Here is a 12,859-nt window from a genome sequence, read left to right on the forward strand (position 1 = left end):
GTAAGAAATGATTATAACTGTGTTTTTTTTCTCTTTACGAAGTAAGAAATGATTATAACTGTGTTTTTTTTCTCTTTACGAAGTAAGAAATGATTATAACTGTGTTTTTTTTCTCTTTACGAAGTAAGAAATGATTATAACTGTGTTTTTTTTTCTCTTTACGAAGTAAGAAATGATTATAACTGTGTTTTTTTTCTCTTTACGAAGTAAGAAATGATTATAACTGTGTTTTTTTTTCTCTTTACGAAGTAAGAAATGATTATAACTGTGTTTTTTTTCTCTTTACGAAGTAAGAAATGATTATAACTGTGTTTTTTTTCTCTTTACGAAGTAAGAAATGATTATAACTGTGTTTTTTTTCTCTTTACGAAGTAAGAAATGATTATAACTGTGTTTTTTTCTCTTTACGAAGTAAGAAATGATTATAACTGTGTTTTTTTTCTCTTTACGAAGTAAGAAATGATTATAACTGTGTTTTTTTTCTCTTTACGAAGTAAGAAATGATTATAACTGTGTTTTTTTTCTCTTTACGAAGTAAGAAATGATTATAACTGTGTTTTTTTTTCTCTTTACGAAGTAAGAAATGATTATAACTGTGTTTTTTTTTCTCTTTACGAAGTAAGAAATGATTATAACTGTGTTTTTTTTTCTCTTTACGAAGTAAGAAATGATTATAACTGTGTTTTTTTTCTCTTTACGAAGTAAGAAATGATTATAACTGTGTTTTTTTTCTCTTTACGAAGTAAGAAATGATTATAACTGTGTTTTTTTTTCTCTTTACGAAGTAAGAAATGATTATAACTGTGTTTTTTTTCTCTTTACGAAGTAAGAAATGATTATAACTGTGTTTTTTTTTCTCTTTACGAAGTAAGAAATGATTATAACTGTGTTTTTTTTTCTCTTTACGAAGTAAGAAATGATTATAACTGTGTTTTTTTTTCTCTTTACGAAGTAAGAAATGATTATAACTGTGTTTTTTTTTCTCTTTACGAAGTAAGAAATGATTATAACTGTGTTTTTTTTCTCTTTACGAAGTAAGAAATGATTATAACTGTGTTTTTTTTTCTCTTTACGAAGTAAGAAATGATTATAACTGTGTTTTTTTTCTCTTTACGAAGTAAGAAATGATTATAACTGTGTTTTTTTTTCTCTTTACGAAGTAAGAAATGATTATAACTGTGTTTTTTTTCTCTTTACGAAGTAAGAAATGATTATAACTGTGTTTTTTTTTCTCTTTACGAAGTAAGAAATGATTATAACTGTGTTTTTTTTCTCTTTACGAAGTAAGAAATGATTATAACTGTGTTTTTTTTCTCTTTACGAAGTAAGAAATGATTATAACTGTGTTTTTTTTCTCTTTACGAAGTAAGAAATGATTATAACTGTGTTTTTTTTTCTCTTTACGAAGTAAGAAATGATTATAACTGTGTTTTTTTTTCTCTTTACGAAGTAAGAAATGATTATAACTGTGTTTTTTTTCTCTTTACGAAGTAAGAAATGATTATAACTGTGTTTTTTTTTCTCTTTACGAAGTAAGAAATGATTATAACTGTGTTTTTTTTCTCTTTACGAAGTAAGAAATGATTATAACTGTGTTTTTTTTTCTCTTTACGAAGTAAGAAATGATTATAACTGTGTTTTTTTTCTCTTTACGAAGTAAGAAATGATTATAACTGTGTTTTTTTTCTCTTTACGAAGTAAGAAATGATTATAACTGTGTTTTTTTTCTCTTTACGAAGTAAGAAATGATTATAACTGTGTTTTTTTTTCTCTTTACGAAGTAAGAAATGATTATAACTGTGTTTTTTTTCTCTTTACGAAGTAAGAAATGATTATAACTGTGTTTTTTTTTCTCTTTACGAAGTAAGAAATGATTATAACTGTGTTTTTTTTTCTCTTTACGAAGTAAGAAATGATTATAACTGTGTTTTTTTTTCTCTTTACGAAGTAAGAAATGATTATAACTGTGTTTTTTTTTCTCTTTACGAAGTAAGAAATGATTATAACTGTGTTTTTTTTCTCTTTACGAAGTAAGAAATGATTATAACTGTGTTTTTTTTTCTCTTTACGAAGTAAGAAATGATTATAACTGTGTTTTTTTTTCTCTTTACGAAGTAAGAAATGATTATAACTGTGTTTTTTTTTCTCTTTACGAAGTAAGAAATGATTATAACTGTGTTTTTTTTTCTCTTTACGAAGTAAGAAATGATTATAACTGTGTTTTTTTTCTCTTTACGAAGTAAGAAATGATTATAACTGTGTTTTTTTTTCTCTTTACGAAGTAAGAAATGATTATAACTGTGTTTTTTTTCTCTTTACGAAGTAAGAAATGATTATAACTGTGTTTTTTTTCTCTTTACGAAGTAAGAAATGATTATAACTGTGTTTTTTTTTCTCTTTACGAAGTAAGAAATGATTATAACTGTGTTTTTTTTCTCTTTACGAAGTAAGAAATGATTATAACTGTGTTTTTTTTTCTCTTTACGAAGTAAGAAATGATTATAACTGTGTTTTTTTTCTCTTTACGAAGTAAGAAATGATTATAACTGTGTTTTTTTTCTCTTTACGAAGTAAGAAATGATTATAACTGTGTTTTTTTTTCTCTTTACGAAGTAAGAAATGATTATAACTGTGTTTTTTTTTCTCTTTACGAAGTAAGAAATGATTATAACTGTGTTTTTTTTTCTCTTTACGAAGTAAGAAATGATTATAACTGTGTTTTTTTTTCTCTTTACGAAGTAAGAAATGATTATAACTGTGTTTTTTTTCTCTTTACGAAGTAAGAAATGATTATAACTGTGTTTTTTTCTCTTTACGAAGTAAGAAATGATTATAACTGTGTTTTTTTTTCTCTTTACGAAGTAAGAAATGATTATAACTGTGTTTTTTTTCTCTTTACGAAGTAAGAAATGATTATAACTGTGTTTTTTTTTCTCTTTACGAAGTAAGAAATGATTATAACTGTGTTTTTTTTCTCTTTACGAAGTAAGAAATGATTATAACTGTGTTTTTTTTCTCTTTACGAAGTAAGAAATGATTATAACTGTGTTTTTTTTTCTCTTTACGAAGTAAGAAATGATTATAACTGTGTTTTTTTTTCTCTTTACGAAGTAAGAAATGATTATAACTGTGTTTTTTTTTTCTCTTTACGAAGTAAGAAATGATTATAACTGTGTTTTTTTTTCTCTTTACGAAGTAAGAAATGATTATAACTGTGTTTTTTTTCTCTTTACGAAGTAAGAAATGATTATAACTGTGTTTTTTTTCTCTTTACGAAGTAAGAAATGATTATAACTGTGTTTTTTTTTCTCTTTACGAAGTAAGAAATGATTATAACTGTGTTTTTTTTCTCTTTACGAAGTAAGAAATGATTATAACTGTGTTTTTTTTCTCTTTACGAAGTAAGAAATGATTATAACTGTGTTTTTTTTTCTCTTTACGAAGTAAGAAATGATTATAACTGTGTTTTTTTTTCTCTTTACGAAGTAAGAAATGATTATAACTGTGTTTTTTTTCTCTTTACGAAGTAAGAAATGATTATAACTGTGTTTTTTTTTCTCTTTACGAAGTAAGAAATGATTATAACTGTGTTTTTTTTTCTCTTTACGAAGTAAGAAATGATTATAACTGTGTTTTTTTTTCTCTTTACGAAGTAAGAAATGATTATAACTGTGTTTTTTTTTCTCTTTACGAAGTAATAAATGATTATAACTGTGTTTTTTTTCTCTTTACGAAGTAAGAAATGATTATAACTGTGTTTTTTTTTCTCTTTACGAAGTAAGAAATGATTATAACTGTGTTTTATTTTCTCTTTACGAAGTAAGAAATGATTATAACTGTGTTTTTTTTCTCTTTACGAAGTAAGAAATGATTATAACTGTGTTTTTTTTTCTCTTTACGAAGTAAGAAATGATTATAACTGTGTTTTTTTTCTCTTTACGAAGTAAGAAATGATTATAACTGTGTGTTTTTTTCTCTTTACGAAGTAAGAAATGATTATAACTGTTTTTTTTCTCTTTACGAAGTAAGAAATGATTATAACTGTGTTTTTTTTTCTCTTTACGAAGTAAGAAATGATTATAACTGTGTTTTTTTTTCTCTTTACGAAGTAAGAAATGATTATAACTGTGTTTTTTTTTCTCTTTACGAAGTAAGAAATGATTATAACTGTGTTTTTTTTTCTCTTTACGAAGTAAGAAATGATTATAACTGTGTTTTTTTTTCTCTTTACGAAGTAAGAAATGAATATAACTGTGTTTTTTTTTCTCTTTACGAAGTAAGAAATGATTATAACTGTGGTTTTTTTTCTCTTTACGAAGTAAGAAATGATTATAACTGTGTTTTTTTTTTCTTTACGAAGTAAGAAATGATTATAACTGTGTTTTTTTTCTCTTTACGAAGTAAGAAATGATTATAACTGTGTTTTTTTTCTCTTTACGAAGTAAGAAATGATTATAACTGTGTTTTTTTTCTCTTTACGAAGTAAGAAATGATTATAACTGTGTTTTTTTTTCTCTTTACGAAGTAAGAAATGATTATAACTGTGTTTTTTTTCTCTTTACGAAGTAAGAAATGATTATAACTGTGTTTTTTTTCTCTTTACGAAGTAAGAAATGATTATAACTGTGTTTTTTTTCTCTTTACGAAGTAAGAAATGATTATAACTGTGTTTTTTTTCTCTTTACGAAGTAAGAAATGATTATAACTGTGTTTTTTTTTCTCTTTACGAAGTAAGAAATGATTATAACTGTGTTTTTTTTCTCTTTACGAAGTAAGAAATGATTATAACTGTGTTTTTTTTCTCTTTACGAAGTAAGAAATGATTATAACTGTGGTTTTTTTTCTCTTTACGAAGTAAGAAATGATTATAACTGTGTTTTTTTTCTCTTCACGAAGTAAGAAATGATTATAACTGTGTTTTTTTTTCTCTTTACGAAAGAAGAAATGATTATAACTGTGTTTTTTTCTCTTTACGAAGTAAGAAATGATTATAACTTTGTGTTTTTTTCTCTCTTTACGAAGTAAGAAATGATTATAACTTTGTGTTTTTTTCTCTCTTTATGAAGTAAGATATGATTATAACTGTTTTTTTCTCTTTACGAAGTAAGAAATGATTATAACTTTGTGTTTTTTTCTCTCTTTACGAAATAAGATATGATTATAACTGTGTTTTTTTTTCTCTTTACGAAGTAAGAAATGATTATAACTGTGTTTTTTTTCTCTTTACGAAGTAAGAAATGATTATAACTGTGTTTTTTTTTCTCTTTACGAAGTAAGAAATGATTATAACTGTGTTTTTTTTCTCTTTACGAAGTAAGAAATGATTATAACTGTGTTTTTTTTTCTCTTTACGAAGTAAGAAATGATTATAACTGTGTTTTTTTTCTCTTTACGAAGTAAGAAATGATTATAACTGTGTTTTTTTTCTCTTTACGAAGTAAGAAATGATTATAACTGTGTTTTTTTTTCTCTTTACGAAGTAAGAAATGATTATAACTGTGTTTTTTTTCTCTTTACGAAGTAAGAAATGATTATAACTGTGTTTTTTTTTCTCTTTACGAAGTAAGAAATGATTATAACTGTGTTTTTTTTCTCTTTACGAAGTAAGAAATGATTATAACTGTGTTTTTTTTTCTCTTTACGAAGTAAGAAATGATTATAACTGTGTTTTTTTTCTCTTTACGAAGTAAGAAATGATTATAACTGTGTTTTTTTTTCTCTTTACGAAGTAAGAAATGATTATAGCTGTGTTTTTTTTTCTCTTTACGAAGTAAGAAATGATTATAACTGTGTTTTTTTTTCTCTTTACGAAGTAAGAAATGATTATAACTGTGTTTTTTTCTCTTTACGAAGTAAGAAATGATTATAACTTTGTGTTTTTTTCTCTCTTTACGAAGTAAGATATGATTATAACTGTTTTTTTCTCTTTACGAAGTAAGAAATGATTATAACTGTTTTTTTCTCTTTACGAAGTAAGAAATGATTATAACTGTGTTTTTTTTTCTCTTTACGAAGTAAGAAATGATTATAACTGTGTTTTTTTTCTCTTTACGAAGTAAGAAATGATTATAACTGTGTTTTTTTCTCTTTACGAAGTAAGAAATGATTATAACTGTGTTTTTTTTTCTCTTTACGAAGTAAGAAATGATTATAACTGTGTTTTTTTTTCTCTTTACGAAGTAAGAAATGATTATAACTGTGTTTTTTTTTCTCTTTACGAAGTAAGAAATGATTATAACTGTGTTTTTTTTTCTCTTTACGAAGTAAGAAATGATTATAACTGGGTTTTTTTTTCTCTTTACGAAGTAAGAAATGATTATAACTGTGTTTTTTTTTCTCTTTACGAAGTAAGAAATGATTATAACTGGGTTTTTTTCTCTTTACGAAGTAAGAAATGATTATAACTTCATGTTTTTTTCTCTCTTTACGAAGTAAGAAATGATTATAACTTTGTGTTTTTTTCTCTCTTTACGAAGTAAGATATGATTATAACTGTTTTTTTCTCTTTACGAAGTAAGAAATGATTATAACTGTGTTTTTTTCTCTTTACGAAGTAAGAAATGATTATAACTTTGTGTTTTTTTCTCTCTTTACGAAATAAGATATGATTATAACTGTGTTTTTTTTTCTCTTTACGAAGTAAGAAATTATTATAACTGTGTTTTTTTTCTCTTTACGAAGTAAGAAATGATTATAACTGTGTGTTTTTTTCTCTTTACGAAGTAAGAAATGATTATAACTGTGTTTTTCTCTTTACGAAGTAAGAAATGATTATAACTGTGTTTTTTTTTCTCTTTACGAAGTAAGAAATGATTATAACTGTGTTTTTTTTCTCTTTACGAAGTAAGAAATGATTATAACTGTGTTTTTTTTTCTCTTTACGAAGTAAGAAATGATTATAACTGTGTTTTTTTTCTCTTTACGAAGTAAGAAATGATTATAACTGTGTTTTTTTTCTCTTTACGAAGTAAGAAATGATTATAACTGTGTTTTTTTTCTCTTTACGAAGTAAGAAATGATTATAACTGTGTTTTTTTTCTCTTTACGAAGTAAGAAATGATTATAACTGTGTTTTTTTTTCTCTTTTTGAAGTAAGAAATGATTATAACTGTGTTTTTTTCTCTTTACGAAGTAAGAAATGATTATAACTGTGTTTTTTTTTCTCTTTACGAAGTAAGAAATGATTATAACTGTGTTTTTTTCTCTTTACGAAGTAAGAAATGATTATAACTTTGTGTTTTTTTCTCTCTTTACGAAGTAAGAAATGATTATAACTTTGTGTTTTTTTCTCTCTTTACGAAGTAAGATATGATTATAACTGTTTTTTTCTCTTTACGAAGTAAGAAATGATTATAACTGTGTTTTTTTTTCTCTTTACGAAGTAAGAAATGATTATAACTGTGTTTTTTTCTCTTTACGAAGTAAGAAATGATTATAACTTTGTGTTTTTTTCTCTCTTTACGAAGTAAGAAATGATTATAACTTTGTGTTTTTTTCTCTCTTTACGAAGTAAGAAATGATTATAACTGTGTTTTTTTCTCTTTACGAAGTAAGAAATGATTATAACTGTGTTTTTTTTTCTCTTTACGAAGTAAGAAATGATTATAACTGTGTTTTTTTCTCTTTACGAAGTAAGAAATGATTATAACTTTGTGTTTTTTTCTCTCTTTACGAAATAAGATATGATTATAACTGTGTTTTTTTTTCTCTTTACGAAGTAAGAAATGATTATAACTGTGTTTTTTTTCTCTTTACGAAGTAAGAAATGATTATAACTGTGTTTTTTTTTCTCTTTACGAAGTAATAAATTATTATAACTGTGTTTTTTTTTCTCTTTACGAAGTAAGAAATGATTATAACTGTGTTTTTTTTTCTCTTTACGAAGTAAGAAATGATTATAACTGTGTTTTTTTTTCTCTTTACGAAGTAAGAAATGATTATAACTGTGTTTTTTTTCTCTTTACGAAGTAAGAAATGATTATAACTGTGTTTTTTTCTCTTTACGAAGTAAGAAATGATTATAACTGGGGTTTTTTTTCTCTTTTCGAAGTAAGAAATGATTATAACTGTGTTTTTTTCTCTTTACGAAGTAAGAAATGATTATAACTGTGTTTTTTTTTCTCTTTACGAAGTAAGAAATGATTATAACTGTGTTTTTTTCTCTTTACGAAGTAAGAAATGATTATAACTTTGTGTTTTTTTCTCTCTTTACGAAGTAAGAAATGATTATAACTTTGTGTTTTTTTCTCTCTTTACGAAGTAAGATATGATTATAACTGTTTTTTTTTTTCTCTTTACGAAGTAAGAAATGATTATAACTGTGTTTTTTTTTCTCTTTACGAAGTAAGAAATGATTATAACTGTGTTTTTTTTTCTCTTTACGAAGTAAGAAATGATTATAACTGTGTTTTTTTTCTCTTTACGAAGTAAGAAATGATTATAACTGTGTTTTTTTTCTCTTTACGAAGTAAGAAATTATTATACCTGTGTTTTTTTTTCTCTTTACGAAGTAAGAAATGATTATAACTGTGTGTTTTTTTTTCTCTTTACGAAGTAAGAAATGATTATAACTGTGTTTTTTTTTCTCTTTACGAAGTAAGAAATTATTATACCTGTGTTTTTTTTTCTCTTTACGAAGTAAGAAATGATTATAACTGTGTTTTTTTTTCTCTTTACGAAGTAAGAAATGATTATAACTGTGTTTTTTTTTCTCTTTATGAAGTAAGAAATGATTATAACTGTGTTTTTTTTCTCTTTACGAAGTAAGAAATGATTATAACTGTGTTTTTTTCTCTTTACGAAGTAAGAAATGATTATACCTGTGTTTTTTTTCTCTTTACGAAGTAAGAAATGATTATAACTGTGTTTTTTTCTCTTTACGAAGTAAGAAATGATTATAACTGTGTTTTTTTTCTCTTTACGAAGTAAGAAATGATTATACCTGTGTTTTTTTTCTCTTTACGAAGTAAGAAATGATTATAACTGTGTTTTTTTCTCTTTACGAAGTAAGAAATGATTATACCTGTGTTTTTTTTCTCTTTACGAAGTAAGAAATGATTATAACTGTGTTTTTTTTTCTCTTTACGAAGTAAGAAATTATTATACCTGTGTTTTTTTTTCTCTTTACGAAGTAAGAAATGATTATAACTGTGTTTTTTTTTCTCTTTACGAAGTAAGAAATGATTATAACTGTGTTTTTTTTCTCTTTACGAAGTAAGAAATTATTATAACTGTGTTTTTTTTTCTCTTTACGAAGTAAGAAATGATTATAACTGTGTTTTTTTTTCTCTTTATGAAGTAAGAAATGATTATAACTGTGTTTTTTTCTCTTTACGAAGTAAGAAATGATTATAACTGTGTTTTTTTTCTCTTTACGAAGTAAGAAATTATTATAACTGTGTTTTTTTTTCTCTTTACGAAGTAAGAAATGATTATAACTGTGTGTTTTTTTTCTCTTTACGAAGTAAGAAATGATTATAACTGTGTTTTTTTTTCTCTTTACGAAGTAAGAAATGATTATAACTGTGTTTTTTTTATCTTTACGAAGTAAGAAATGATTATAACTGTGTTTTTTTTTCTCTTTACGAAGTAAGAAATGATTATAACTGTGTTTTTTTTCTCTTTACGAAGTAAGAAATGATTATAACTGTGTTTTTTTTCTCTTTACGAAGTAAGAAATGATTATAACTGTGTTTTTTTTTCTCTTTACGAAGTAAGAAATGATTATAACTGTGTTTTTTTTCTCTTTACGAAGTAAGAAATGATTATAACTGTGTTTTTTTTCTCTTTACGAAGTAAGAAATGATTATAACTGTGTTTTTTTTTCTCTTTACGAAGTAAGAAATGATTATAACTGTGTTTTTTTCTCTTTACGAAGTAAGAAATGATTATAACTGTGTTTTTTTTATCTTTACGAAGTAAGAAATGATTATAACTGTGTTTTTTTTTCTCTTTACGAAGTAAGAAATGATTATAACTGTGTTTTTTTATCTTTACGAAGTAAGAAATGATTATAACTGTGTTTTTTTTTATCTTTACGAAGTAAGAAATGATTATAACTGTGTTTTTTTTTCTCTTTACGAAGTAAGAAATGATTATAACTGTGTTTTTTTTCTCTTTACGAAGTAAGAAATGATTATAACTGTGTTTTTTTTTTTCTTTACGAAGTAAGAAATGATTATAACTGTGTTTTTTTTTCTCTTTACGAAGTAAGAAATGATTATAACTGGTTTTTTTTCTCTTTACGAAGTAAGAAATGATTATAACTGTGTTTTTTCTCTCTTTACGAAGTAAGAAATGATTATAACTGTGTTTTTTTTTCTCTTTACGAAGTAAGAAATGATTATAACTGTGTTTTTTTTTCTCTTTACGAAGTAAGAAATGATTATAACTGTGTTTTTTTTCTCTTTACGAAGTAAGAAATGATTATAACTGTGTTTTTTTTCTCTTTACGAAGTAAGAAATGATTATAACTGTGTTTTTTTCTCTTTACGAAGTAAGAAATGATTATAACTGTGTTTTTTTCTCTTTACGAAGTAAGAAATGATTATAACTGTGTTTTTTTTTATCTTTACGAAGTAAGAAATGATTATAACTGTGTTTCTCTTATCTTTACAAATTACGATTAAAAAAATATATACCTGTGTTTTCTTAAAAATTGACTTTATCTGTGTGTTTTTTCTCGAACTTAAGATATGATTATATCTGTGATTCTTTTTTTTTTTACTATGTAATCACAATTTTTTATTAATTTAAATTTTATCTTTGAAGTTAATGCAGACTAGATACGCTTCAAGCTTCTCATGCATGTAATATTCAAACCATGATGAAATGATGAAATGTGAACCAGACTGTCATGCCCGGAATAAACCATTCATCCATTCATCCATTCATTCATTCATTCATTCATTCATTCATACTTAATTAATCACCCCGTAACGTGTACATGTCCGTTACAGAGACACTGTTTATTTGAAGTGACATCACAGACCGCGAATGATATAAAAGCCTTGATGGAGCAAAGGCTCCAACAAAGTTTTATTTATTTTCTATTTGGTGGTTAATTAGTGGTTAACTTAACTTACCAGCCCGTAACACAAGATAGATAGAAAGTAAGATAGCGGTGAGTTTTTTTCCAATCTACAATATGGTGAAAGACATTTTAAACTGAACGCTATACTAGCTTAGCTCGTGGCTAACAATGCTAGCTGCAGTGAGGTAAAATGAACCATCCCGCAACCCTTGGCAGGAGCCAAGCAAGTTCCAAAAAAGTAAGATTTCTTTTTCTTTTCGGTAGTTGTTAGTGTTTAAATTACCACACCATAACACACATTAACTCAAATCCATACTTCTTAGCTTAGCTCGTGGCTATCGCTGACAGGTGTGAGATTTAACTCGCCGTAACATTTTGTGTATGTTGTGGATCAGAATGTACAATCTGTAAATACTAAATAAAATATCCATCCATTCTGGACATTTCTTTTGAACATTGAATTTGAATAAATGTACTTCTTAAGTGTAGAGTATCTCGTCTGTTACGGGGCTGACATTGAGTTAGTGAATCTGCTTAATGAAAAAAAGGTATCTGCTCATAATAAAACGATCACATTAATTGTATGTTTTTGAAATAATAAGTTGTTTTTGTGTCATGAGCAGTGAACGTCGAGCGATGAAGACCCGCCGGCGTCTGCCGAGCGTCTCCTCGACCCTCTGGTCTGTTTACTTTGGACCAGACTCTCTGCTCCGGCGGCTAAAACCTCCCGATCCCTGCGAGGCGTTCACTTCCCGCAGCTGCCCTCGATAATCCTCCCAAAATAAAAGAATCAATTGTGTCTGTTCGAGCGTCCGGGACCCCCTTCCCCCCCCCCCGACCCCCCCACCGGTCACCTGTTTGACACGACCTCCAGAATAGTCCGGTAATATACAATATTATCAATAGTTTTGACACAAACATCTCTGGAAAATGAGTCTAAATCGAATTAAATCGCTAACTCTATGAACCACTCTCACTCCCTCTGGGTGAACTCATCACTGACTCCAGCATCATGTTTGTCCAAACATCGTCCTCAGAAACCAGTCCAATGGTTTGAAAGCAGGCTCAGACCCGTGAGGCCCTAGAAAACGTTGTTGCCACACAAATGACTTTTAATTAACATGTTTGTCAAGCGACTATATTTAGCCTCCTTTTGTTGTTAATCCCGGACCAGAAGGTTCCGGTAACCGGACCCGACTGGAGACGCCGGACTCACATCAAAGACAATCGATGGTATTTAAGGGCCCGGTGCGACTGGTGGGTCCGTTACTGCGGGACGATCCGGAGGTGAGTCGATAACTCCTGCGCCGGAGATCAATTTTCCTCTTTTTCTTCATCCATTTGTCCATCCGTCGGAGCAACATTTCGACCAGGACGACATCATCCTCCCTTTCTTTATGTCCATCATTTCATTCTTTTCACCAGGACTTCCTTGTTCATCTAAATGATCCAAATTCATGCATTTTCGTCCATTTCTTATCAGTAAATCCATCCGTTCGTCATCAACTTCACTTCATCCAAGTGTTCAATCCATTCACACATTCTGTCCATCATTTATTTTTTCGCCTCCTCATCCAGCCATGAAATTACTTCCTCCCTCTCCCTTCATCAGTTCATTCATTCCACAGTGCGAGGCATTTTCTGACCGCCGCACACCAACAGTGCATCCATTCATCCCTCGTTCATTGACACGTCCATCACTCAGTCGGGATCATAAGATCTGTCCGTTCTCTGCTGTTCTTTCGGTCGTCAGTGTCGTGACTAATCCTCCTTCCTTTATGGAATATTTTGCTTCTTTTGTTTGACGTCCACCAGTCTCTCCATCAA

The sequence above is a fragment of the Callionymus lyra genome, chromosome 15 (genome assembly GCF_982586985.1).
Source record: "Callionymus lyra chromosome 15, fCalLyr1.hap1.1, whole genome shotgun sequence".
NCBI lineage: Eukaryota > Metazoa > Chordata > Actinopteri > Syngnathiformes > Callionymidae > Callionymus > Callionymus lyra.